This window comes from Canis lupus, chromosome 4 (genome assembly GCF_048164855.1).
Source record: "Canis lupus baileyi chromosome 4, mCanLup2.hap1, whole genome shotgun sequence".
In the NCBI taxonomy this organism is placed as follows: Eukaryota; Metazoa; Chordata; class Mammalia; order Carnivora; family Canidae; genus Canis; species Canis lupus.
Genome location: NC_132841.1, coordinates 11,950,594 through 11,977,248, shown reverse-complemented (window position 1 = coordinate 11,977,248; position 26,655 = coordinate 11,950,594). Strand labels below are relative to the sequence as shown.

Sequence of the window (26,655 nt, the reverse complement as noted above, 5' to 3'; positions counted from 1 at the left end):
GGGAGCCCTGTCATCTTTGTTTGTTCAGAGCTCAGCATTGTATCTGACACGTGTCAGGTACTTTAAAGTGTCTTGATTCTAATAAACTGGTAGGGACACGGGTACAGATGTGTGACACACCTACACAAGCTGATACCTAGGTAATGGTGATTTCCTTCCAAACATTCTAAAATATATTTGACCTTTACAGTTCTCCCAACAATATAAAGGCACAATAGGAAATGAAATCTTAGTCTTAAAGTAATCAGGAGGCTTTATCATTGTGTAAATCATTCTCTCCACTTCAGTAGCACTTACCAAAATTGGGTTATAGAATCAATATTTTCTCTACTGTATGTATTGGCTTATGAGGGAGTAATTGCTTCTGGGGGTGTGCAATGAAGAAAACCAGAGGCAGAAGAAGGGAATTTCAGCGACAGGAGTTGGAAACAGATTTCCTCATCAGAGAAGCCTCCTTTTTATCTCCAGTGAGGAGGCCATTTTCCACCTTGTTTTTGTCTGTGGCAAGCCTTCTTGGAAGCAGCAGCTCCATGGAAACAGGAATTGCTGTTGTATGTCAGGCATTTAGGCTTCTATTAAGTGGAGATGAAAAGAATATAGACGTGGCAGGGCAAAGGAGAGGCAACAGAGAAGAGTGCAGGGGACAGCATTTTGATTGAGGATGGACCTCTTGCTAGTGAGATTAGTGTGGTTGGTGGGAGATGTAGTGGCATCTTTTGACAGTCTTCATAGGATTCAATTATCAAAGGACCTGCAGCTGCCCTCCTTTATTCCAATCAGTTGCAAAAATCCTAGCATGAGGCACACCAAATAAGGAGCTCTCAGAATTTAAAAGTGATGCAGCATGTGAAAAATTTCAGGTTAATTCTATAGTTGGCTTTCCTCCAATATGCCCCTCAAAGGTCTGAAATTCTGCTTGAATTCAGCCCAGAATCAAAAGTATCTAAATCTCTCTTCAGTAAATATTTTTAAAATGTTTACCTCTATCGCATTCCTCACCACATAATGCTATGAAGGTGATAGGCACTGTAAGAAGTCTTTTATAGATGAAGAATCTAAGGTTCAGTACTTTTCCTGAGGTCCCTCAGTTAATGATGGCAGAGACATGGCTGAGTGAAATCTCCTCTCTTCTACCTAGGCTGAGGTACAGGTTTGGGTGAGGAGAGGTGAAGGCCTATTATTTTCCTTCCCAGAGAAAAGGCATGAAAAGCTAGGAAACTAAGTATCCAGCTCAGCCATTTCAAAGATCATGGTGTAATACTCACCGAGCTGGTGATGGCAGATCTGTGAAAACTAGAATCAGAAGAGGGGGCTTTAATCTGAAGGTAATGACAAACTCAGTATGGGAAGAATCAATAGATTATTATGTGAGTCATTGAGCTTTGTTATGAACAGCAGCCTTTCACAGTAAGCACCTTATTGCTACAGCATAGCAAGATAAACAGGACTTCTTATTCTTCAGATCATGGGAATTTAAGCTATTACCACGTTGGGCAGAAATTATTTTTAAAAGCATTTATTTATCACCTATCTTGCAGCTATTGGGTACAGAGAACAAAGGCAAGCATTCTCTTCCAAACCTTTAGTGCGTACCATCTGGCACCAGTTATTATCTCCCCAAACATCCTGTAGGAATTAATATTAGACTACCAGATTCTGGGCCATTTGGGAATTAGATGATGGTGGGAGTTTAAAGTTCTGAACCTCCAAGAAAATGATCCCCCTTTTTTATCAATACGAATTTATAAGAGCCTGAACCCATCTGACCATTTGTTTCTTTTGATGGAACTGAATGGATGCATGGGAGCACCAGACTAATGGTAAGCTATTTAGACTTCATCAAAGCTCTCAACACTGTTTTGGGATGAAAGTCCAAGAAAATGACATAGATAATGTAGACAATATAGCAGAAAGTAACATAGTAACTAATTGGTTTCTAAAAAGGCCTAGATTAATAACAGTGCTGCCACTTATTACCTTTCTCCTTTATAAAATGATTTTATTAGACATATTTTACGTATCATATAATTCATTCACATCAAGTGTATTTCTTGGTATATTTTCTAAGTTGGGCAACTATTACCATAAATCAATTTTAGAACATTTCCATCACCCCAATAAGATTGTTCATGCCATTTTGTAGGTTAATCCCCACTCCCATCCACATCCTGCCCAGGTAACCACTAATCTACTTTCTGTTTCTATGGATATTTGCCTTTTCTGGATATTTCATATATAAAATGGAACATATAATATGTGCCCTCTTATGCTTCACATAATGGTTTTGAAGTTTATCAATATTATATAATATACCAGTAATTCATTCTATATTTATTGCTCAATAGTACTCCACTGTATGAATATACACATTTTGTTCATCCAGTCACCAGATGATAGACCTGTAGACGGTTTTCAGTTTGAGCTATTATGAATAATGTTACTAAGAACATTAGTGTGCAAGTGTTTGTAAGGATGTAGGTTTTCATTTTTCTTAGGTAGATACTGAAGAGTGGGATTATTCTTGTTATCTTTACCTCCATTAGCATGAAATTCCTTTAACATGGTGACTCAGGTCACTATGTGCCATCTGTCTCCTTTTGAAAATCAAAGTGAGAAGGGAGTGTAGATCAGATAATCAAGAGATATTTGAGGATAGAATTCCTCTAGGTGCTAGAAAGAAAACAATTTCCATATGGAAAAACATAGCCACAAATGGGTAAAACATTTTATGATAACATTGAATAGTTCCACTGTAACATTTGTTGTCCCCTGTATCTTCTCATTGGTTTTTCTAGTCCAATATCCACACTGGGACCACTAATTTTAATTAAATACAAGGTTCCAAACATTAAGGCATGAAATGCAAACACTTAAGCATGCTTTTCAGGGTCTTCATAATGTAATCCCAACATATCACTGTCAGAACATCAAATCTTGTCAGAAAAACAGTCTTTCCAGGTAGTTCAAGAGAGGAAAATTAATACAGGAAATTTGATACACAGGTGTTGGAAGAGCTGAAGGACAAAAGGGATGGTAGTGAGGCTCCATAGATATTAGCACACAATTATAAATAGAAGCTCCCTCCTATCCTAGGGCTAGTGGGAGTGGGAGAGGGGTGTTATTAAAGTCAAGGGGTACTATTAAAGTCAAGGGGTACCTGACCCAGGGGTACTCTTGACCCAGGAGGATGACTCTGGAAGGAGGGAGGAGAACCTATCTGCCAGAGACATCACCTAACACAGAGAAATAAAGGTTGAAATATTCTGGTTTATATTTTCTCCTGTCTTCTAGTCTCCTGCCAGTGCAGCCTTTGGCTAACCTACCTGGCTGCCAGTTGGCAACTGCATATGAAAATCAGAGCAAGGCAGGAAAAAGATAAGAAAGCAAACAGATAAATGTCCAGCTCTGTCTAACCACTTATATTAATTCACAGTCCTCAGAATATAAATATCATTAAACGTCCAGCTTCCCAAATAGAGCCAGTACAAATTTATGAACATTTTCTGTGCGTTGAATAGAATTCTAGTGCTAGAAGGGGCATTATAGACCATCCAGACCAATGGTTTCTGAAATCCTCGATGAAGGAAGGGCTGCTAAGCAAAATCAAAGCAGGATCACTTCGTTTGTTTTGTTTTACATGCTCAAGCTTCCAAGTAAAATTCTCATTGAATAAAGCAGTCTGTGGCTTTAAAAAGGTAGATGTTTACTGGTTAGTACGGCTCTGCACTTTACAAATGGAGAAAATGAAGCATGGAGAGTTTAGTGACCTTTTCAGGATCCTGCCAAACTTCCTTCTACAGCAAAGAAATGTTTCTGGGGATAGAGCCAGAATTCAGGTTGCCAGCAGTCTGTCCCTTCACCAGCAGTGGCTCTCAGCCTATGGTGACCCTAAGATTCACCCAAAGAATTTTGTTTATTTATTAAAGAGTTTATTTATTTATTCATGAGAGATACAGAGAGAGAGTGAGGCAGAGACACAGGCAGAGGGAGAAGCGCTCCATGCAGGGAGCCTGATGTGGGACTCGATCCTGGTCTCCAGGATCAGGCCCTGGGCTGAAGGCAGCACTAAACTGCTGAGCCACCCAGGCTGCCTAAGAATTTTAAACCTATATGTAGATATCTTTTCTCCCCAACACTAGAATATCCAGGGTCAGGGCCAATGCATCCTTTATATTTTTTAAAGTCCCAAAGGCATTTCGGTACAACCCCTAGAACAACTGCTCTAGAGAACTATTCACTAATCATAGAGGTTCTTCAATCAAGAGCAAATTCAATTATAATCAGTCCACCTTCCATTTGGATAGCACTTTCCCATTTATTATTTAGTTTAATCATAGCTGAACCGTAGGTGGTAGATCACAAAGGAAACTAAAACTTGCTCAAAGTCACACAGCAGGGAATGAGTCCCAGCATTGGAATGCTGTTTCTGACATCCAGTCTAGTGCTCTTACTTAACATAGCAAGTTGACCCTGTCTATTCCAATTACTATGGCAGGTACACAGCAATTTAGAATGATTCCAACAAGGAAACCATATACAATTTCTGTTTCCTTAAGCATTATGAATCTCGGTTTTCATAATGGTAGCAGGTATGTTTCCCCACCACACACATTTACCAACTATAAGAAAACCACTCCCTCCAAAAACTCCCCCAATGATTCCAGGAAGTCCTCAGCACTTGTATCTCATATGTTCAGAAGAATGTTATCTTTTCAGCATCACACAGGGCTCACTATGCTCTTCCCCTCAAATCTAGCCACAGTGGACTCCCTTCTTTCTCAGTGCTCTTATGTGTGGGTCTTCTTCTTTTCTTCTCTCAGTGAAGACTGGACAAGCAGCACAGGCACATCTCAGAGATATTGCCAATTCGATTCCAGACTACTGCAATAAAGCAAATATCACAACAAAGTAAATTACATAAAGTTCGTGGTTTCCTAGTGCATAGAAGAGTTATGTTTACACCATACTGTAGTCTATGAAGCATGGAATAGCATTACATCTAAAAAAAATGTACACACCAAAATAATTGCAACAGTAGCATCAAAGATCACTGATTGCAGATCACCATAAAAAATATAACAATAACGAAAAAGTTTGAAATATTGCAAGAATTATCAAAATGTAACACAGAGACACGAAGTGAGTAAATGTTGAAAAAATGACACCAATAGACTTGCTAGGCAAGGTTGCCTCAAACCCTCAATTTGTAAGAAACACAGTATCTGTAGAATGCAACAAAGTGAAGCACAGTAAAGCAAGGTATGCTTGTAGGTTTAAAAAATCATGTACGATTAGGCACCACTGTTTTAAGTCATATTTTCCCTAAAATTAAAAATTATTATCAACATGTGGGAATTAATTATTTGATTTGGGGGGGCCAGGCTTCCCATAAGTCTGGCTGAAAGAGAGGAAAACCATAGGCTTTTCTTTGTGAAAAATATACATTCATTTACAATAACAAGTACCTCATTAAAATGTGATACTTTCATGCTTTATCCTTATATGATAACATTAGATGTGTAATTTAATAACTTTCATAGATTTGCTTTTTTCTGCCTTCTATCAACAGACTACAAGGCTGAAAGATTCAAATTAGGAGAAACTCCAATCATTCCCTTCGTCCCTTTGTGCCTTCACTTTCATGCCTCTCTTGTCTATCAGCAACTAGACAGATTAATTTTACATATTGCTAATGTATTTCCCCACCCAGATAGCAGAACAACCATCCAACAGGAACTAGTATGCTTAAGGAAACAATGGCACAGAATATTTAAAATCAGAACTGCCCTGGAAAATGCAAAACATATGCTTTCCTCTGTCTGAAATCCTTTCATTTTCTTATCCTCAATTATATCCCTCAGCTGTTCCAACTCCCTACCCTCTCCACTCCTACCCACCCCCCAGCATACCAGCTGCTAGGTGTAGCATAATTTAAATATAATGTTGGGGATTGCTCTGCTACTACAACCCTCCAATTTACAAACATGGTTCCAATACAAATTCTGTGATGATTCAGTCTTTGGAATTATAGAATCAACCCTCTGTAAATTCATTTCTAAAGTTCAGTATTCATAAACCTGGTCAGAATTACAGGGTTTTCAAAGATGAATGGAACCCTGTGTATCTAATGGTCTGGAGGACAGAGAATAAAACATGTAAGCAAACAATTATGAGTACCAACTACAGTAATGTGAACAAAAAGTTATGACATCCCATAGAAGGAAGAGATTGCCCTGGGAAGGATGATGATGCAGGAATTCCTTCCCAGTAAACAACATCAGAATGGAATCTTGAAAGCTATATAGTTGTCTGCTAAGTATCTAAGATGGCAAAATGCTGAGGGGAACAAAAAAGCTTAACTGAGAAATCAAAAGTTGTTCAGAACCACAGACCAAGGCATGAAACTACAAAAGGAGATTCAGCGGATGAGTGTGCTTGTGAGGAATATTCTGTAGAGTGAGGAGCCATTGAATGATCTTCTATAGGAATGCTGTAGAGGACTTTTGGAGTCCACTCGGCACTACCCTACTTCTAGGGAATGGATTTAAGAAGTCTTTGGAATGAGGGCAGTCATCTTCTCATGAGACCTCTTGACCTCCTTTCCTCAGCCCCCGTGATGGGTCTGGTGGTGGAGGGCTGACAGCAGTGGACCAGTCCTTGGCTCAGGACCTCCTTGGCTGATCTTGCATCAGCGATGGGCCAAGGGCTTAGTGCGTGGTGACACACACAGACTCAGAGGGAGTGTTCTTTACTTGCAGAGAAAGCCGGATGAAACGGTGTTGCTGCCCAAGGATGTTCCTCTACTTGGTAGAGAAAATCATTAATGATATCTAGAAGAGAATATACAGTTCGAGGCAAACACAGTGTAGCAGCAACAGGAGTCACTGAGAGAGAATTGTGACAGGTTTTAATGCCTCCCTTCTAGACTAGGAAGTCTCCAAAACTGCCCTGGTTTTCCCTTCCTAAAACTCTGATTTCTTACACTCTGTGTCACTGCCACCCTCAGCCACTCACCGCCCCCCCCCCCCACTTCATTAGCTTTCTGAACTACTTCGAATTGGGTTTTTGGCAGGGGCACCCAGGTAGACTAATGAGGTCCTCATCCACTCTTCTCTATCAGAAATGCCCAAAGCTCCCCAGCCTTCATGGTTAGAGGGGCTTTGCTTAAAGCCCGCATGTCTTAATACCTCTCAGTCCAAAAGTTCCATGTCAAAAGAATATTTTGACTTAGAAAAAAATATTGCCATTCTTAGGAGACCCCTCACAACAAAGAATGACAGCTGTTGTAAGTACAACCCTGAGTTCTTAAGCTACTAAGCCAGTTTACACAAGAAGCAAATAAAAGTATGATTGTAACACCAAATCATCCAGCAGAAAGGGACATGGAGTCTACTGCTCTTGGTGAGCTTCTCCCACTTTTGTCCACCTATTTGAAGGTCACACAGACCTAATTTAGAAGGTTATGTCTGTGGTCTTTATTTCCACCACACTATAATACAGTAATAACATGATCAGATGCGCATTTTAATATTTTACTGGTTTACTTCTTGAATAATTTCTGTGCTGTAATTCTTCAAAATGAGCATAAAGTGAATTTATCCAGCACATGGGTAGAATAACTAACTAGAAGCCATGCTTATTAAAGGGTACAAACTTCTGATTATAAGGTATATGAGTTCTGGGGATGTGATTAGCATAGTAACCACTATTATAAATACTGTATTGTATATTTGAAAGTTGCTAAAATAGTAAATTTTTAAAATTTTTTTAAATATTTTATTTATTTATCCATAGAGACAGAGAGAGAGAAAGAGAGAGAGAGAGGCAGAGACACAGGCAGAGGGAGAAACAGGCTCCATGCAGGGAGCCCGACCTGGGACTCGATCCTGGATCTCCAGGATCAGGCCCTGAGCCGAAGGTAGCACTAAACCACTGAGCCACCTGGGCTGCCCAAGAGAGTAAATTTTAAAGGTCCTCACCCACCCCCTCACACACAAAAATTATAAATATGTGAGATATATTAACCCTACTGTGGTAATCCTTTTGCAATATATACATATATCAAATCATGATGTTGTATACCTTAAACTTACATTATGTTATATGTTGATTATATCTTAGTAATGCAGGAAAAAATTTAAATTTAAAAATGTAGCTTGAAAAAAAAATCCAGTTTGGGTGGGGGGCAAAAGAAATCATGCTTGTTTCCGAAAAACAACAACAAAACCAACCAAGCCTCACCGACCAATACAGAAATAAATATTCCGAATATATGTTAGGATAACAAGTCAAAGGCAAAGTGCATCTGTTCCTTAGGCCAAAGACCAAGTGCTTGAACAAGTGCCCTGTAAATAAACTTGGATTCCCTTCATTTAGGAAGAAATAGGTGGTCTTTGTCAACATTAGGAATCAGGTTGGAAAGGCCTTTGCAAGCAAAGTGCTGAGTTACCCAACTGAACTGATGGAGCCTGTCTGTCTCCAGCCCTGGGCAGATAACACACCAGAGCACTGGCCTCAGCTTCTCAAGGGCAAACCCCAGAGACCACATTCCTGTAATCTGGCCTAAGCGTTCCCATAGCACTGAAGGAAGTGAGACTGTCTCTGACTTGCCAAACCCCATCTGAAAAAGCACACCCCACTGGCGGCAGCCTCTTCTCCTAAGAATTCTGGGAGAAGATCCAGACAGAAGCACTTTATGTGGGGCAAACGAAGCATCCCTTTAGCATCCTGTTTCCTCTCCTGGCAGGCGGACATTTTTTTTTTTTTTTTTTTGGTCTGTTACAGAAACTAGAACTGGATCATGTGCCTGGGATACTTTAAAGATGGAAATCAGTGACTAAGGGAAAAACTGCAAAGGAGGTTATATAAGAGGGGCAGGAAGAGAGGAAGGAGGACAGAGTGACTTTAACTTAGATCAGCAATGCAAATCCCATGGGGAGAGCAAATACTGACAAGGGGACTCTAGTAGGAGGATGTGCTGGGGCCAGGTTGCTCAAGAAACGTCAATTAGCCCTAGGAAAGCAGGCTTTGGGAACTGTGGGGACCACCTGCCAAGGTTAGGGTGAAAGTCTCCTGTTTTTACCTGAGGATGAAATGATTTCCTTTTTGGTAGCAAGAATACTGACGCCGTGATTGAAATAAAACCCATTCTTGCTGGTTGGTTTCTGTTAAAGCCCTTTCTCCTCAGTCTTTGACAACTCTGGAATCTCTCATAGACCTCCCAAATCTGACCAGCATATATCCAGTAACAAGGCTTTTATTTGTTAAAAATAGCTTTGTTATTGTTTTTCTAATTTTACATGCTCTTTGGAAGAAAAAATTATGGAAATATAGAAAAGAACAATGTTAAAAGTAAAAAAAACAACCTAGATACAATCTAGATAAACAACAACCAAACAAAAAACAAACAAACAAAAAACAAACAAAAAAACAAACAACCTAGATAAACATTTTGGCAAATAATCTTTTCATTCTGCCCTTGTTTCCTCCTTTACTGTATCCTTTCAAACATTTATTGAAAACTGTGATCAGCACTGCAGTTTCAAAGGTGTGTGCAAGAGCAAACAGTGTTTCTGTCTTCATGCTTTAGGATCTAGGTGTCCTTTAAGATCTTAACCTCTCTGTGTATAAACACATACATGCATAGAGAGATGTATATAGATATTGATAACTTAAAACAATATGCTAGATCATATATATTTTACACAAATGAAACTGCTTTAAAATCAGCTTGTAATCTATTTACTTCTCCATTCAATAATAACCCATCAATACCTCATCAATATATATCACCATGTTAATGTCTCCAAAATGAGATTGCTCAGTGAGTGAACATTTTATATTTTGGCACAAGGTGTCACATTGCTCTCCACAAAGTCTGCATCAATTACAGTATGCAAATAACTATGCATTGGGAGCCTAGTGCCCTGCATCTGGCTTACCATTGCTTATTGCTTACCATTGTCAACCATATTTATACTGACTTTCTTTTTACATTCATGTTTTGCTTTCTTCCTCTGGAATCAAATTTATCTGTCTTTTCTTTCATGGTTTCTTTTTTATGATATTTAGAAAGGCTTCCCCTATCATAAAATTATTTTAAAATATACTTTCTTCCAACACTTCCCTAGTTTCTCTTTTTTATATTTAAATCTATGATCTATCTGAAATCTCATGTAGTGTAACAATTTACATAATGATACAGATTTATCCTTTCCTCAATATACATAAGTATTGTTATTTCAGAGGACTGTGTTTTATGCATAGCTTGCAAACTTCATGGTGTAATTTTGTATTTCTTCCGCATGCACACTAATGCTAGAAATTCCACAATTAGAGACTGGTATTTCATCTTCTATTAAAATATAAATATCCTAATAAAGAGGAAATATCTCAAGGTTTGATAATCTTTCCTTTGACTTAGTGCAAACTGAAGCTTTTCTAGGACCAATGCAGGAAATGAGGGATGGGCTTAGGTTTGGATTTTTTTTTTTTGGAAGTATAATTGACAAATAAAATTGTAAGATATTTAAAGTGTACATTGTGATGACTTGGTATAGTATACATTGTGAAAGGATTCCCCTCATTTCGTTAGTTAATGTATTTAATCACCTCACATATTTATCTTTTCTGTGGGTGAGAACATTTAAATTCCACTCTCAGCAAATTTCAATTATACAACAATGTTATCAGCTATAGTCACCATGTTTTACCTTAGATCCTTAGATTTTCTTCATCTTACAGTGTAAGTTTGTACCCATTTACTAACTTTTTCTTATTTCCTCCACTCCCACCCCCTAGCAACCAGTTTTCCACTCTCTGTTTTTATGAGTTTGAATTTTTTTCCCCACATATAAGGGATCTCTGCAATATTTGTCTTCCTCTGGCTTATTTCACTTAGCATAATGCCCTCAGGATCCATCCATGTTGTTAAAAATGGTAGGATTTCCTTTTTTTTAGGGCTGAGTAATTATATATATATATATATATATATATATATATATATATATATATCGTCTTCTTTATCCACTTATCTGCTGACAGACACTCAAGTTCTTTCTATACCTTGACTATTGTGAATAATGCTGCAATGAACATGGGAATGCAGATATTTCTTCAATATCCTGTTTTCCTTTGGATATATACCGAGGAATGGGATTGCTGGATCATATGGTAGTTCTATTTTTAATTTGCAAAATTTTTGAGGATTTTGGAGTGAGAAGGTGGAAGTTATAGCATTTCTGGAGAAAAGGAGACACTGAACAGAACTTGGCATTGCTGGAGTTTTGGAGCTAGTGGCAGAAAATGATGAACTATAAGGTCAAATGGGAGTGCAGGAACCAGATGCTGGTGCATTTTATATGCTATTTTAATAAACTTAGACTTTTCTTAGAGTTGAGGAGGTACACAAATGGTCAAACATGGCAGATTTGGGTTTGGAGTAGATCATTCTGATGGCTTTGTGGATAATTTATTTGAGGACTAAGAGAAAGTGAAACCACAGAGGAGGCCGTGGAGTTAGACAAATTGAAAAATAACAATGAAGCTCTGAATAAAGATTTTGGCATTAACTATGGTAGTGAGCTAAGGGATTTGAGCAATATTTATGTGTTAAAATTAACATGTGAGGGGAAAGGATGAGGAGGGACAAGATGATGCCCAGATTGCTAGCCTGTGACTGGGTAGAAGGCAGTACCAACCCAATGAAAGACAGCATGCAAAAATGACTAGTGATTAGTCCCCAAGAAAATTCAGATTAAATTTACACATCCATCAAAATGACTATATGAAAAAAAAAAAACAATAATACCAAGTGTGGTTGAGGATGGAGAAATTGGAACTTTCATATGCTGCTGTTAGTAGTATAAATAGTTACAACCCTTTGGAAAAGCGTTTGGGAATATCCACGAAAGTCACACTTATGTATAACCTTAAACCTGTTATCCCACTTTTGGATATATACCTAACAAAATACATTCCTGTGTTTGCAAAAAAAAAAAAAAATTACCACGATGTAAAGTTTTACTACTTATGGATAAGAATCAGAAGTAGAATGGAAAAAATAAATTGTAGCTTATTAATATAACAGAATATCACATAATTATGAAAATGAATGTGCTACATAAAACAACATGGATGAATCTCATAAATATGATACAGACAAAATTCATTGCACTTCACTTCATATTTTTTACAGATACTGTATTTTTTACTACTTGAGGTTAGAGCAAGTCTATCAGCACCATTTATTCAACAGCACTTGCGGGGACTTCTTATCTCTGTGTCACATTTTAATTCTTGCAATATTTCATTTTTTTCATTATTATTGTATTTTTTATGGTAATTGGTGATTAGTGATTACTGCTCCTTGAAACCTCAGATGACGATTAGCATTTTTAGCGATAAAATATGTTTTAATTAAGATCTGTACATTGTTCTTTTACAATAGTCCTACTGCATAGTTAATAGACTATGATATAATGTAAACATAACTTTTTTAAAAGACTTTTTAAATTTATTTATTTGAGACAGAGAGAGAGAGAGAGCATGAGCAGGGGCGGGGCAGAAGACAGCGGAGAAGTAGGCTAGTAGGCTCCCCATTGAGCAGGGAGCCCAGTGCCGGGCTGGATCCCAGGACTGAGCTGAAGGAAGACACTTAACTCACTGAGCCATCCAGACACCCCTAAATATAACTTTCATATGTACTGGAAAACCAAAAAATTAATTTGACACTCTTTATTGTGATACTCGCTCTATTACAGTAGTCTGGAACCAAACCTGCAATATCTCTGAGGTATGCCTGTATTGAACTAAAGAGGCATACACAAAGGGAATATACCATATGATGCTATTTATATAACATTCAAAGACAAGCCAAACAAATCTATGGTATTAGAAGTCAGAATAGTGGCTTCACTCTTCACTTCTTACTTTTAGAGTGAAGAAGATAGCAATCAGGAGACATTGGAAAGGCTACTGTATGCCAGTATGGCTTATATATTTTTATGTGAGTAGATAAATGAATCAAGAAATTCATCAAGATCTATGATTTGTGTTTTTATATGTATATTATAATTTCAATAAATTTTTAAAATAAATTCCTTACAGAGCTAGTATAGTGTATATATATGAATGATCAGTTCTGTTTGGGATATGTTGAATACTGAAGTAGGTAATCAAACACATAATGAATAGTGATCTGTGTAAGATCTGGGTGGTGGTCTGGGTATGTGTATCTGAATCTCCAGGCAGAAAAAATGGACAGGAGTAAGGAAGATGCCTTAAAAACTCTGTGGAAAGAGACTGTGAATGAGGATGATAGTAGGCCTTTGATATAACGAAGGAGAATATCAGCACTTAGTGTGCAGGCAGAAGAAAATAGTAAAGAAACAGGGAACGTGTAGAACCATGAACAGGAACTGTTACAAAAGATAAGGTAGTAAAACTCAATAAGAGAGTAATCAATAACATCCTATGAGGCTATGAGACTCAGTAAGATAGGACTGAAAATGTCCATTGGAGTTAGTATCAGCAAGTCATGGCATACCTCAGCTAGACTGATTTCTGTGGAACAGTGAGGACAGCAGTGGTGGAGACCAGCTGAATTGTAGCGTGGCTCCTATATTACCTGTGTGATTATTTAAAATGCAGGTTTCTGAGAGCCACCCTCAGAGATTTTGTTTATGGATCTTGCTTGGGGCTCTGATGATTCTGAGGCAGATAGTCTCTGGACCACACATTGAGAAACTCTGGGTTAGAAAGTTACATGTGTCTTCTGTGAAGCCTAAACTTTCCATCAGAATGGGACAGAGCAAAAAAAGAATGAGACAGAGCAACTGATCTCTGAATTTTTGCTTATTCATTTTGTTAAAATCAGGATATAAAAATGCCTACTAGGATTAAATGTGTGAGAATAAAATAAGTTATTGTTCATATACATGTATAAAATCATTGTTGTTTAACTTAAATTAATACAATGTTATATGTCAGTTATATCTCAGTTACACTGGAAAAAGTAAGTTAATGTATCTAAGTGTCCATTATGTGCTTTCCCCTCCATCTCCTGCCATATGTATAAGTCCATGACATTCTTTTTCCTGAAGGCAAATGTAAAAATCATACAGTGCCAGAAAACAGTGTCTAATGGGAATCTGGCCTGAAGACAGTTCTTGATTTTGAACAATTGACAATTGTTAATGCCAGTAACTTTTGAAATGACATTTACTGTATCCTATAAAAGTATCTGATGAAGGGTCTCTGGGATAGCCCAAAATCAAAGGCTTTCATAAGGAAAAGCCTGACTAGAATTAAGAAAAATAATCAAATCATGCATTGAAAAGCTAGATGGATTACTGATAGCATCCTGCAGGGTCTCTAGGGCCCCCAGTTCTTGCTTAATAACTTCTGGAGGACTGAAGGAAGCTGTAGGCACTGGGAAAGGTAATAGTATGCCTTAAGGTATATATGCCCATTAAATGGCAATTAATTGAGCTTCCTTACTAGCAAATATAGAAAACAAAACAAACTATAATAGATCAAACACTGGTGCATAGTACATTCCATTAGAAAGCCATAACAAATAATCTTAGCTACCAAAGCTTTCTATGTGCCAGGAATGGTACTAGGCACTTCTACCTAAATTTCACAGATGAGGAAATAGAGGCCAGTGGAGGGCAAGAGAATTTCTCAAGATCATACTCAACTCTGTTTGATCTATTGCCTTTTCAAGGGCTTCGATAAAGCTTTTAAGATTTGTGCTATTTGCACACAAAAAAAGATATGGTATAGATTACATTATGAAGTTATTGTATTAATACAACTCTTGCTTTACTGAGCCAAGCATATAGTATGGAAGAATTACCTCTTTGGCATAGATGGTCTAGATGTTCACCAGACCCTCTTCCTTCTGAGAATGCAGTTAGACTGCTTTTCCAAAATCATTGCAGTAAGGCATGGTCTTCTCACTAATTTCTGGCCAACAGAAGATGGGCAGATGTGATGTTTAACATCTCTAGGCCTAGCCTAAGAGCAAGAAGATGGAATGAAATTAGGTTTCTCAGTCACTGCTCAGAGGAGAGTCATCCTACTAGTTAGGAATACATAATTTTTTTGTTCCTGCTAGCTTAGGCATATTGAGTAAAAACAAAAACACCTGTTTTGTTAAACCACTGAGTTTTGAGAGTTTATCTGTTATGGCAGTTAGAATGACCTTGAAAGCCTTTTTCATTGGTGTCACACAAATAAGCAGTCTTGTGATTGATATCAACAACCACTAATTAAGGGGCAACTGGATTAAGTTGGAAAACACTGCCAACACTTCCAAACACAGGAATCAAATTTACTGTAGATTGTTTATGAAAGAAAACTCTTCAAAAGTGAAATTGAAATTCAATAATTATATAGTATAAAATTAGGAGCAAACAAATTCACATTGGGATATATGGTGAGAAATTGACTAATCATTTTATTATTGCAAAAACATCTCATGGTCCAAATAAAACACAAACTGAATATGAGTAATCAATAGTATTGCTAGTTTAGATGTAATTATTGGTGAATAGACATATACACAAATACTTAAAGTACGGGAAGAAAAAAAAGCACACTGGTAAGAAATTGGCAGATGTTCAGTGAGGACGGCTTTGTTAAATTTGAAAGCCCAGAGCTCTCACCTACATCAAAAAATTAGTAAGGAGTGTCATGAAAAATGCAACCTGATTTTAGATGGGAAGCATTAGGTTCTCAGTATTATTAGCCATCGTTGGCCTTTGACTGCATGTTAGGAATTAATTATGGATAGGATGAAAAAAAAAATTATGGATAGGATGACTATGTGTCCCAGTTTGCCCAGGACAGTCCCAGTTTATGACTGTTGTTTAGGCCTAATAATAAATAGTGCCCTCTTTCTTCAGAATGTCCCAGTTTGAATGATAAATTATAGGATCATCTTTGTTTGGGGCCAAACTTCAGGAGTTCAGTGCAGACTTCCCTCCCCGTCCAACAAGTGATTGTCATGTAGCGCTATCAATACTACTAATACTACTGTGAAAGTTAGGTTGATGAAGCAGAAAACATTTTCCTTTCTTTTAACTTCAGCAGGATGACTATTCGATGACAATTTTGAATAAGTTTGACGCACTATCACCCTCCCCAGCCCTCCACGTACAATAGAAGCTTTCTCTTAAATGCGAGTGACAGTCTTTTGTGACATAGTCTATTGTTACAAACTCGGAATGAACTTTAAAATAGCAGCTTCTTCTATTATATGATTACCAGAATTAAAGGCCATAGAACAATTACCTTAAAATAAAAATCATCATTTTAGGCAAATGTCTCCAAAATTTTGCCTAGATTATTCTAAGCAACCTCATACCATAGACATTGAGTTATATTAGCAGACATTTTGCAAACAGTATATATTAGAAGGCACATCAGGATGTAATTCTGAGTTATAATTGATCTCTTATGATGTCTTATTAAGATGGTATGGGAAGAGGTGGTTCTAGAGAGAAGCATTGCAACCCCTCTGAAATATTTCACAAGCTAAGGTTATTGTAGCCATTGGTATTGTTTGAATTCTCAATTTGGGCTTCCCACAGTTCTGGAGAGCTCAAAGTAACAGAGTAAATATTATGTACCTCTTTGGAGATTCAGTTTCACTTTGGTGTTTATAATTTTAACTTTTAAAAATATGAATAAACATGAATGCATTCAAAACAAACATAAATTTCTAATATAAAAAAATGAGTTCCCAAAGAATTTCTCCTAGTTCTAGTAGAGTATATTGTGATAGTCCCATGTCCTCTGATAATGGAAAATTGGAGAAGAGGCACTGCTCTGACATCCTTGGGGCCTCCATCATCTGATCATCTGTTTGCTATCCTGGTCTCAAACTCAAAAGGTGGGAGTGTTAAGAGCACAGGCTTTGGTATGGAACAGACCTGGTTATTGTCCTGTCTATGGCATTTACTAGCTCTGAAACCTTGCATAAGTGTGAAGCAGGGATAATAATAGTTAATTCATAGGAGTATTTTGACTATTAAAAAAATATGTGAAAAAAAATATGTGAAGTGCTTAGCAAAACACCTGGCACATAATAAGCACTCCACAATTGTTCATTATTATTATTTCTTGAGAGATCTCTTAGTCCCATTCATTGAAACTCCCTATGATAACCTAATCTATATAATTTTGGCCCAGAAAAGCGGATGTGGAGAAACTGAGAGTCATTCTGCAAAAAAGCAACAAAGGTATTTTTAAAAGCTAGAAAGCTATAAAGTAAGATGAAAGGAACCAGAGTGTTTTTAACTTGGATGAGAGAAAGCTGAAAAGTGACAATAGCATTCAAGTGTAAGAATTATTATGAGAAGGAGGCTGACAGGTTGTTTTCCATTCCTACAGGGGTTAGCACACGTAGAGATTACAGCAAAATAACTTGATTTGACACAAATAAGAATGTCTTGTCAGGGAGGTGACAACACTTGAACAGCATGCTAGAAAGGGTATGGCTAAATCAACCTGTATGCACCTAAAAATATCCTGGCTAATTTAGGTGAAGATCTAGTTGTTGCTGCCCTGGCTGACCTTTTATATCTGCAGAGATCAGTTTTCAATCAGTTCAGGGACACAGACTTTGGCAGATGTTCATACCAGACTCTAGCACTTAGAGCAGAGATATATACCCAGCTTTGGGAGATATGTTTATACAAATTAATGTGACACATAATTGGAAGAATTAGTTTTAGATTTATAATGATAATAATAATGTAGTAACAATAGTTAACATTTATTAAGTACTTACTATGTAAAAGATTCTATTGTAAGTGTATGTAATATCTTCTGCTGTTCAATAATGGGTTTTCGCACTTAACTGTTTAACTGTTCTAATCCGGACGTACCTTGAAACTTTTATTTTAAATCCATCCAGGACAGAACGCATGGTAAACATCTCAACCAGTCAAATTCTATCCATCCTTCCATGCCCAGCTCAACTTGCTCTTCTCTGTGAAAGCTGCCTGAATTTCAATTGTCATTCTTTTTCTCTAAACTCACTCCTTTAATTTTCAATATGAGGATTTATATGAAACTTAAATCATTACTTTGAGGTATCTGTGCTGTTATTTTGTCTGGCTATCAAATCCTTGTGCTTTCATTTAACTCTTTATGCACATTTGTAGTATCTTCCAAGCCTAACTGTAAAATCTTCAGGGAAACCGGGTATAATCATCATGTGATTGTTTAGCTATTCATTTGTCTTACTTTGGTAACAGCAACTTGTTTTGGGGAGTGGAAATTCTCTTTCTTCTATTGCATGCAGTCTTGATGGGACAGTCCATTGAAACTCTCTGCCTTTTCTTTCCCAAAGGTAAGTAAGTAACTCAGATCTACTTGGAATTTCTTTCCCAGGGCATTGAAATTTGATGAAAGTATCACACACGTAGCGAAAAGAGTTGATTTGTTCTAGTGACTGTCACCTGGGAAGTTGTCCACTTTTTGCTACCTTGGCTTCCTGAGTCTAGCAGATCCTATTCTGACCAAGCTTGCTATTCCAGCTTTTCTTTAAACTACCTGATAGCCTTGCAATAAGTTAGCCAGTTTTTCTTTTGCTGGCAACTAATACATGCTAACTGTTACAGGGACAAATCCTCTACATACCAGACCACAACACAAAGGACAGTGCCTGTCACAGAGTAAGTGTTCCTGAGTGACATTGTAAAGGGCTTATGGAAAAACAAGCACTGACAAAGAGAATTAAAATCTATGAAAGCATTTTGTAACTAGATAAGAGGTATAAAAATTCCACCGAAGAGCCTCAGGAATGCTAGTAATAAAATTATTAGAGAATTTACATAACCCCCAAATCCATCTTAGCTACCTTTGCTTTGCTTATTAAGGCAATTGAGAAGAGGGGCAAATGGCACACCACTGAGATGCTTCAAGCATGCCGATCGTACATTCTTCCCTCTAGAACTCCCAGCATTTTCCGGCCCAGAAGACCCTCCCTTAAATAGTACTAAAGAGGGTGTTGCCTGTGTTCTTCTCTAGGATTTTGATGGAATCTTGTCTCACATTTAGATCTTTCATCCATTTTGAGTTTATCTTTGTGTATGGTGAAAGAGAGTGGTCTAGTTTCATTCTTCTGCATGTGGATGTCCAATTTTCCCAGCACCATTTATTGAAGAGACTGTCTTTCTTCCAATGGATAGTCTTTCCTCCTTTATCGAATATTAGTTGCCCATAAAGTTCAGGGTCCACTTCTGGATTCTCTATTCTGTTCCACTGATCTATGTGTCTGTTTTTGTGCCAGTACCACACTGTCTTGATGACCACAGCTTTGTAGTACAACCTGAAATCTGGCATTGTGATGCCCCCAGATATGGTTTTCTTTTTTAAAATTCCCCTGGCTATTCGGGGTCTTTTCTGATTCCACACAAATCTTAAAATAATTTGTTCTAACTCTCTGAAGAAAGTCCATGGTATTTTGATAGGGATTGCATTAAACGTGTATATTGCCCTGGGTAACATTGACATTTTCACAATATTAATTCTGCCAATCCATGAGCATGGAATATTTTTCCATCTCTTTGTGTCTTCCTCAATTTCTTTCAGAAGTGTTCTATAGTTTTGAGGGTATAGATCCTTTACATCTTTGGTGAGGTTTATTCCTAGGTATCTTATGCTTTTGGGTGCAATTGTAAATGGGATTGACTCCTTAATTTCTCTTTCTTCAGTCTCATTGTTAGTGTATAGAAATGCCACTGACTTCTGGGCATTGCTTTTTGAACTCGGCCATAGTAACTTCTTGCAAGATACATCCACAAAGGCAAAAGAAACAAAAGCAAAAATGAACTATTGGGACTTCATCAAGATAAGAAGCTTTTGCACAGCAAAGGATACAGTCAACAAAACTCAAAGACAACCTACAGAATGGGAGAAGATATTTGCAAATGACATATCAGATAAAGGGCTAGTTTCCAAGATCTATAAAGAACTTATTAAACTCAACACCAAAGAAGCAAACAATCCAATCATGAAATGGGCAAAAGACATGAACAGAAATCTCACAGAGGAAGACATAGACATGGCCAACATGCATATGAGAAAATGCTCTGCATCACTTGCCATCAGGGAAATACAAATCAAAACTACAATGAGATACCACCTCACACCAGTGAGAATGGGGAAAATTAACAAGGCAGGAAACAACAAATGTTGGAGAGGATGCGGAGAAAAGGGAACCCTCTTACACTGTTGGTGGGAATGTGAACTGGTGCAGCCACTCTGGAAAACTGTGTGGAGGTTCCTCAAACAGTTAAAAATAGACCTGCCCTACGACCCAGCAATTGCACTGTTGGGGATTTACCCCAAAGATACAAATGCAATGAAACGCCGGGACACCTGCACCCCGATGTTTCTAGCAGCAATGGCCACTATAGCCAAACTGTGGAAGGAGCCTCGGTGTCCAACGAAAGATGAATGGATAAAGAAGATGTGGTTTATGTATACAATGGAATATTACTCAGCTATTAGAAATGACAAATACCCACCATTTGCTTCAACGTGGATGGAACTGGAGGGTATTATGCTGAGTGAAGTAAGTCAGTCGGAGAAGGACAAACATTATATGTTCTCATTCATTTGGGGAATATAAATAATAGTGAAAGGGAAAATAAGGGAAGGGAGAAGAAATGTGTGGGAAATATCAGAAACGGAGACAGAACGTAAAGACTGCTAACTCTGGGAAACGAACTAGGGGTGGTAGAAGGGGAGGAGGGCGGGGGGTGGGAGTGAATGGGTGACGGGCACTGGGTGTTATTCTGTATGTTAGTAAATTGAACACCAATAAAAAAAAAAAAAATAAATAGTACTAAAGAAGTTGATCTGAACCAGGATGAAAGACACTCATTGGGTCCACCAGGAATTCATCCTATATTTTACATTTTCAAATGGACTTAGTAGAGTGCAGATGTGTACTACCCAGAACTGAAAAAAAATGAGGACAGAGCTCAGAGAAGTCAGGCAGGGGTCAAGCAAGCAACCAAAATAGAAAGCAGTACCCACAGCAGTTGTACTGCTGCACACAGTACAGGGAGTTGGATTAGATGACCTCTAATGCCTCCTCCAATTTGTGCATTCTTTGTTTCTACTTCTGTCAGTTGTTCATAGGTATAACCATCAGAATCAGTCCCACTAAGAGGTAAGTGTAGAAAAGATGTTGAAAATGATGTTTCAGCAGTTTGCTTAAAAAACAGAAATCTAATTATTTACAGATAGAATTTTTCATTCAGTAAACATTTGTTAATGACATGTACAAATAACTGTGCTAGGTGCTAGGAGGAAGGGCAAGCAGAGATGCAAAAACCCCCACCCAGTTATAGCTGCTGCTTTTCAGTAGCTTATAATTGACTGAACATGATGTTGTGCCACTATCTGCACCAAAACTACTCACTGCAAATAGTAGCCATTCACAAATGATCTGTGACAAAGAACTCTTCTTGCTTGCAAGGAGCTTTCAGTTCTTTATTCATTCACAGATGAATTCAGCAGTTTTGTCAGATTAATCTCCATGTACCAGAACACCTGGGAAAGAATGACAAGTTCTCACCTTAAAGGAGCTCAAAGGGAAATGGGATGACCTACGTCTCCTACTTAGTTTTATTATGTCAGTTTTTAATCTTCTCCAAGTCTTTTTTCTCCTGTAGTCATAATGCCATTTTGAAAAATCAAATCTGATCAGGTCACATTTCCTCTGCTTCAAAGTCTTTAATCATTTCTCTCGGTATATAATTCCAAATCCTTGTTAATGCAAACAAGTTCCTGCATTATCTGGCCTTGACCCATTTTCATTTGAAGGGTGTTTAAATGTCAGGATGGCAGCCCCTCATAATCTAATTCTGCCTGGACAGATTGCAGTTGATGTAATAAGCAGGCTGAAGTGCTATCAACAAACTTATCACAAATACCCTGTAAGTATTCAGTAATCATCTTTACCCATAGAATCCAGGAGGATGTGGTGAAAATCCAGAATTGAAGCCCATGGAGAAGTGGATCAAAGGCAGTGCAGAAATCTAGGACAAATGATTCACTTTTTATTGTTCCAAGATGAGCACTCTGGCCTCTGTGAAATAAGTATGTGGATAGAGAAACTTAAGAAATGAGAAAACATGATATTCTGAAAGGATATGGTGACGGATTTTTATCATGTTGCAAGACCTTTGAATTACTCTCTGGACAATTACTTGAGATGCTCTTAGATCCTCTCAGGCTGCCATTGAAGACTGTGGGCAGAATTTGACTCTTTATCTGAGAGATGTTGTATCTATAAATGTACTACTTCAAAGGGTCTGTGACTTCTGCTGCATCTGCACAACATTCGTCAAATTCTCTGAGGAACTTATAGTTCAACAAAGGTTAAGAACCATAATAAATAGACCAAAGCTATGGATGTAATCTCAGTATTGAATTCTAGTTCTCTTTGTTAATAAGAAAGACAAACCAGATTCCTGGGTTAGTATATGAGACAAGTGTCACAGAAATGCTAGCTTAATTAATGGAAAATTTTGAGTGCCTAAACCAGTTTCCTTAGCCGTAACTGGGAATATCAATATTTATTTCATAGTGCAATTAAAAGGATTAAATGAAATAATGTATGTAAAGCCCTTAGCACAGTGCTTGAAACTTGATAGGCACTCAAATTTTGTTTATACAGTTATTATTTCTCTGATACTCACATTGTGTTAGTGCTCATGATACCATGAAATTCATGTTATGTCCTTTCTATGTTCTCTTGTTCTTCATGAATACACTCTTCTATGTATGTCCTCAGAGCCTTTGTAAAGATATAGACCATTTGAGCTGAAAAGAATTTGGGGGAAACTCCTTAATCTAAAGAAAAATATGCTGAGGCTTGAAGACTTATCCAAGTTCCCATGGCTAATTAATGGTAAAACTAGGTCTTGACCCAAGTGTCCTGTCTCCTAGTATAGTAGCTTTACTGCTGCATTATTATTATTATCCCAAATAATATCCTATTGGGGAGGTATCCTAAATCAATATATTTACTAAGCACCTACTTAAGTGGACCTAGAGCTGTGCTAAAAACTTTAGAAAATATAAAATAAGTATGAGAAACATTCTATACAATTAAATCATTATAAATTATAACACAAATGAATCAAATTGCTCCTCTCATTGCAGACTTCTTTCTCCTTAATTTTACATTAACTTTGAATATTCCTTCTTATGTTTCTGTCTTCAACTGTGAGAATGAGGGAATGCAAATGTATATATAAATTCTTGCTAAGCAGTTTGTGGCTGATTATTGCTCTGCAAAAATCTCCATTATTAAGGTCAGGCACACATTCACACATCATCCAATTAGATCCTCTAATGGTTCTATTTTATAGAAGAAATAAAAAAGGCATGGAAATAAAGTAACTTGCCCAAGTCCCTCTCAGACCCCAAAGCCCATGTTTCTGCCACAAAGACCACTGAGCTTTTTAACTTCTGTTAAAAATAAATATATAAGGCATAGAAGCAAAATAAATAAAAAGGACAATACACAAGTATGATGCACACAAATTGTTTAATTAGTAGGAATTTATTCCCAAACATTTGTAAGGTGCCAATTATTTCTCTGGCTACCTCATAAGAGGGTAATATTAGTGTCATAGCAATGGCACAAATGGCATTTTGTTCACTCTGCCTACATCTCCAACAAGGCAGCTCTTGTCTCTGGGTCTTGCCTGTGTTTGTGACCTAATCCTTCCAACTACCAAGGGTCCTAAGTTGTTTTTCATTTTGCAGTTTCACCTTTTGGGTGAGTAAGTGTGCTACTCAGGTCACTGTGTTCTTGACCCATTTAGGCTCTAGAAGTTATCTTAAGGCAGTAAAGTTTAGCTCACCCTGATTTGTAATATTAAACTGATTACTAAATCATATGGCCCTGTACTTTTACTGCCCTACAACAGCATGAGTGAAGGTCATTTCTCTTTTAATCTTAGGTCGGGCATAAGACCTGTAGTCTGGACCACAGGACATTTAAGTAGCAGATGTATCAGAATTGCCCTCCTTACTCAGCCTGGCCTATGACCTCTAGTCTCTCAGACTTAGAAGAATTCGTGCCGAGGAGTTTCTTCAGGTTTTCATGCAAATAGAGGTGGGTCAGTTCCAGAGACCTCCAGATGTGTAAAAAATGCACAGGTCACACTCTCCAATGTGGTGCAGAGGTGCTGTAAACAGCACGACCCCATTCCTACAAGCAAGAAATCCACTGTTCTCACCTGTGAAACCAGGCTCTCAGATCTCTCTTTTTCTTCCTTTATCTTAGTGTTTGAAATAATGATTCTGAATAGTGTGTGTGGCTGAGAAGTCATTCTCTTCCCACCTTCTTTTGAACTAACACTAATTAGCCTTTGCTATGTGTCAGATACTATAGAACATTCTTTACACATACCATTTAAACCTCAAAACAACATAATCATGTGTATATAAAAATGGGGGCTCAGAAAGGTTGAGGTTGAAATAATTTCCCTCAAGTCACCAAGGTCTTAGGTAACGGAGCTGGAAATAGACATAGGTCTGACCACAAATCCCCTTCCCTGACTATTAAGCTACATTGCTGTTAGCTGCCTCAGTTTAATACTAATTTCTGAAATCCAAAATAGATAAAAGGACAACATAAGTAAAAGGAATACAAATGCATAATTAGCACAAGTGTGCATTATCATTTTTATGTCAAGCCCATTTCTGTGAATGCTCCATTATAAGAGCATTTTAGTTGATAAAAATCCAAAGATGCACATTTGCTGGTTGAAGCAAGAAAATGTCAATAATCCCACTTTATTTTATTAATTTAGATATGGCTCAGGCAAGTACAGCTGGTACTGCTATTCTTAGAGCTGAAAGGAATGAAGGGGGAGGAAATATTTCTGTTAACAGATAAATCCAATCAGATTCAGGAGATGATTCCACTACTCCAAATCTCTAGTCATCCCCCATCCTGCTCTGCCCATAACAAATCATCGACTGCAAACTGTGCTGGAGAGATGAATGTGAGAATGAAATTAATCAAAATAAGACGAGGGACTAGCAGTCTATCACAGGTGGCAGTTTGATTAATGAAAGCCAGAAAGCAGCTAGTACAATTTGGGAAGTCAATGAGACCCAGGCGAAGGCAAAAACAGCTGGAAAGCTCCAGTTCTCTCTCTAAAAAAATAAAAACAATCCTTTGTATTTTCTTAGTTCCTTTAACCTTAGCATGTCAAGGCATTTCACAAGCAATTTGTTTTATTCTCGTCTCTGTTATAGAGAAGCCAACACAGACATTAATGCAACTTTCCCTCTGGGCTAACAGAGGAAACAGGAACAGAGAAGAGAGAAAAGAATCTGGGTTTTTAACAACTGTTCTTATAATTGATGCCTCCATGAAAAAGCAACCAAATCTTTGAACAGTCATTTTGATTAATCTTGTAACAGATATCTTTGCGAACATCCACCTAATTCAGTGTTCTCTGAGACCTATTGTCTTTGTTCACAGAAGTGGATCATTGGCTGCCATGTTTATTCTGTGTGTTTTTCCCCAAGCCCATCATGACCATAGTTGATTGGATCACGGTTGGACAGCTGACCCCTGATTGGACAAAAGCCAATAAGATTCTCTTTCTAATGATTTGGAACTGGAATTCAGAGAACTACTCTTTGAAGCAGTTGTTTAGAGAACTAAGCAGGTATCCCCCTGGGTTCCTGACGGCTGTTCAGTTCCTCGTTTCAGTCCCTTGGGGGACCAAGCACATGGTGTGCCTTTAGATTGAGTGAAACACTCTTGAATCCTATTTTTAAATTTTCTTCTGCTTAAGTTAGCTCGAGTGAGTTTCTACTACTTGCAACTAAAAGTATCATAATAAATACTTTATTGATGGGTCTATTGGGTCCACATTTTCCTTGAAATATCTGCCTTGAAATCTCTTTTAGTTCTTCTACCTCTTCATCTATTTCTTAGCTGCCATTAATTGTGCCTCTTTTTCTGCCTGCCCCTTAATTTTAGGTATTCCCTAATGCTTAGTGCACAAGCCATCTCTTTGTCTATTTTTTTTTTTTAGAGAGTCTCACCTTCTCCATTGTTTCAGATAACACCTACAAGCACCTGAATCCTAAATTTATCTCTAGCTCATATCTCTTGACTGGTATTGCCAAGCCACTCTGGATAGCTTCACAAGCTACTTACGTTAAAAAAATATATATGAAATCACTCATTGTCTTCTCCCTCAAGAAAAATCTGCTTTTTCTCATTTCCTATTAGAAAATGATGTCACTCTATTGGTAGACCCAAGCTAGATGTCACAGAGTTATTTTCAAATGGTTCCTCTCTCTTACTCATTGTCATATTTCAGTCTTCATCATTTCTCAGTTAGACAATATATTATGCTGAGTTTCCCTAAGGCTTTTTCTTTCCACAATCCCACATAAACCACTTCTAACCATTGTCAATCCCTTCTCTTCACACTACCAGAATGTAGAACATTTTCACTTCTATTAATCTATATGTTTATCCTTATGCCAGGACCACAATTGCACTGATGGCTGTAGTTTTACAGTAAGTTTTGAAATTGGAAGATGTGGATCTTTTTAAAAATGTAGATTCCCGAGCCCCATCTC

General features: G+C 37.6%; 2 long non-coding RNA genes across 5 annotated transcripts in view; one reads left to right on the top strand and one right to left on the bottom strand.

Annotated features, from left to right (window-relative positions):
* LOC140631861 (uncharacterized) overlaps positions 1-26,655 on the top strand; it is a 280,039-nt gene that overhangs the window by 131,824 nt on the left and 121,560 nt on the right. The window lies entirely within an intron of this gene.
* The window catches only part of LOC140631862 (uncharacterized), a 68,171-nt gene continuing 45,344 nt past the window's right edge, over positions 3,829-26,655 (bottom strand). Inside the window, exons 6-10 of one of the 3 annotated variants that reach the window (XR_012029387.1) lie at positions 22,731-22,854; positions 21,991-22,117; positions 21,449-21,579; positions 14,861-15,021; positions 3,829-4,881 (exon numbers count right to left, since the gene is read on the bottom strand). This is a non-coding gene — a long non-coding RNA (uncharacterized lncRNA). The remainder of the gene's footprint in view (positions 4,882-14,860; positions 15,022-21,448; positions 21,580-21,990; positions 22,118-22,730; positions 22,855-26,655) is intronic. The other 2 variants (XR_012029386.1, XR_012029385.1) reach the window with 2 other exon arrangements.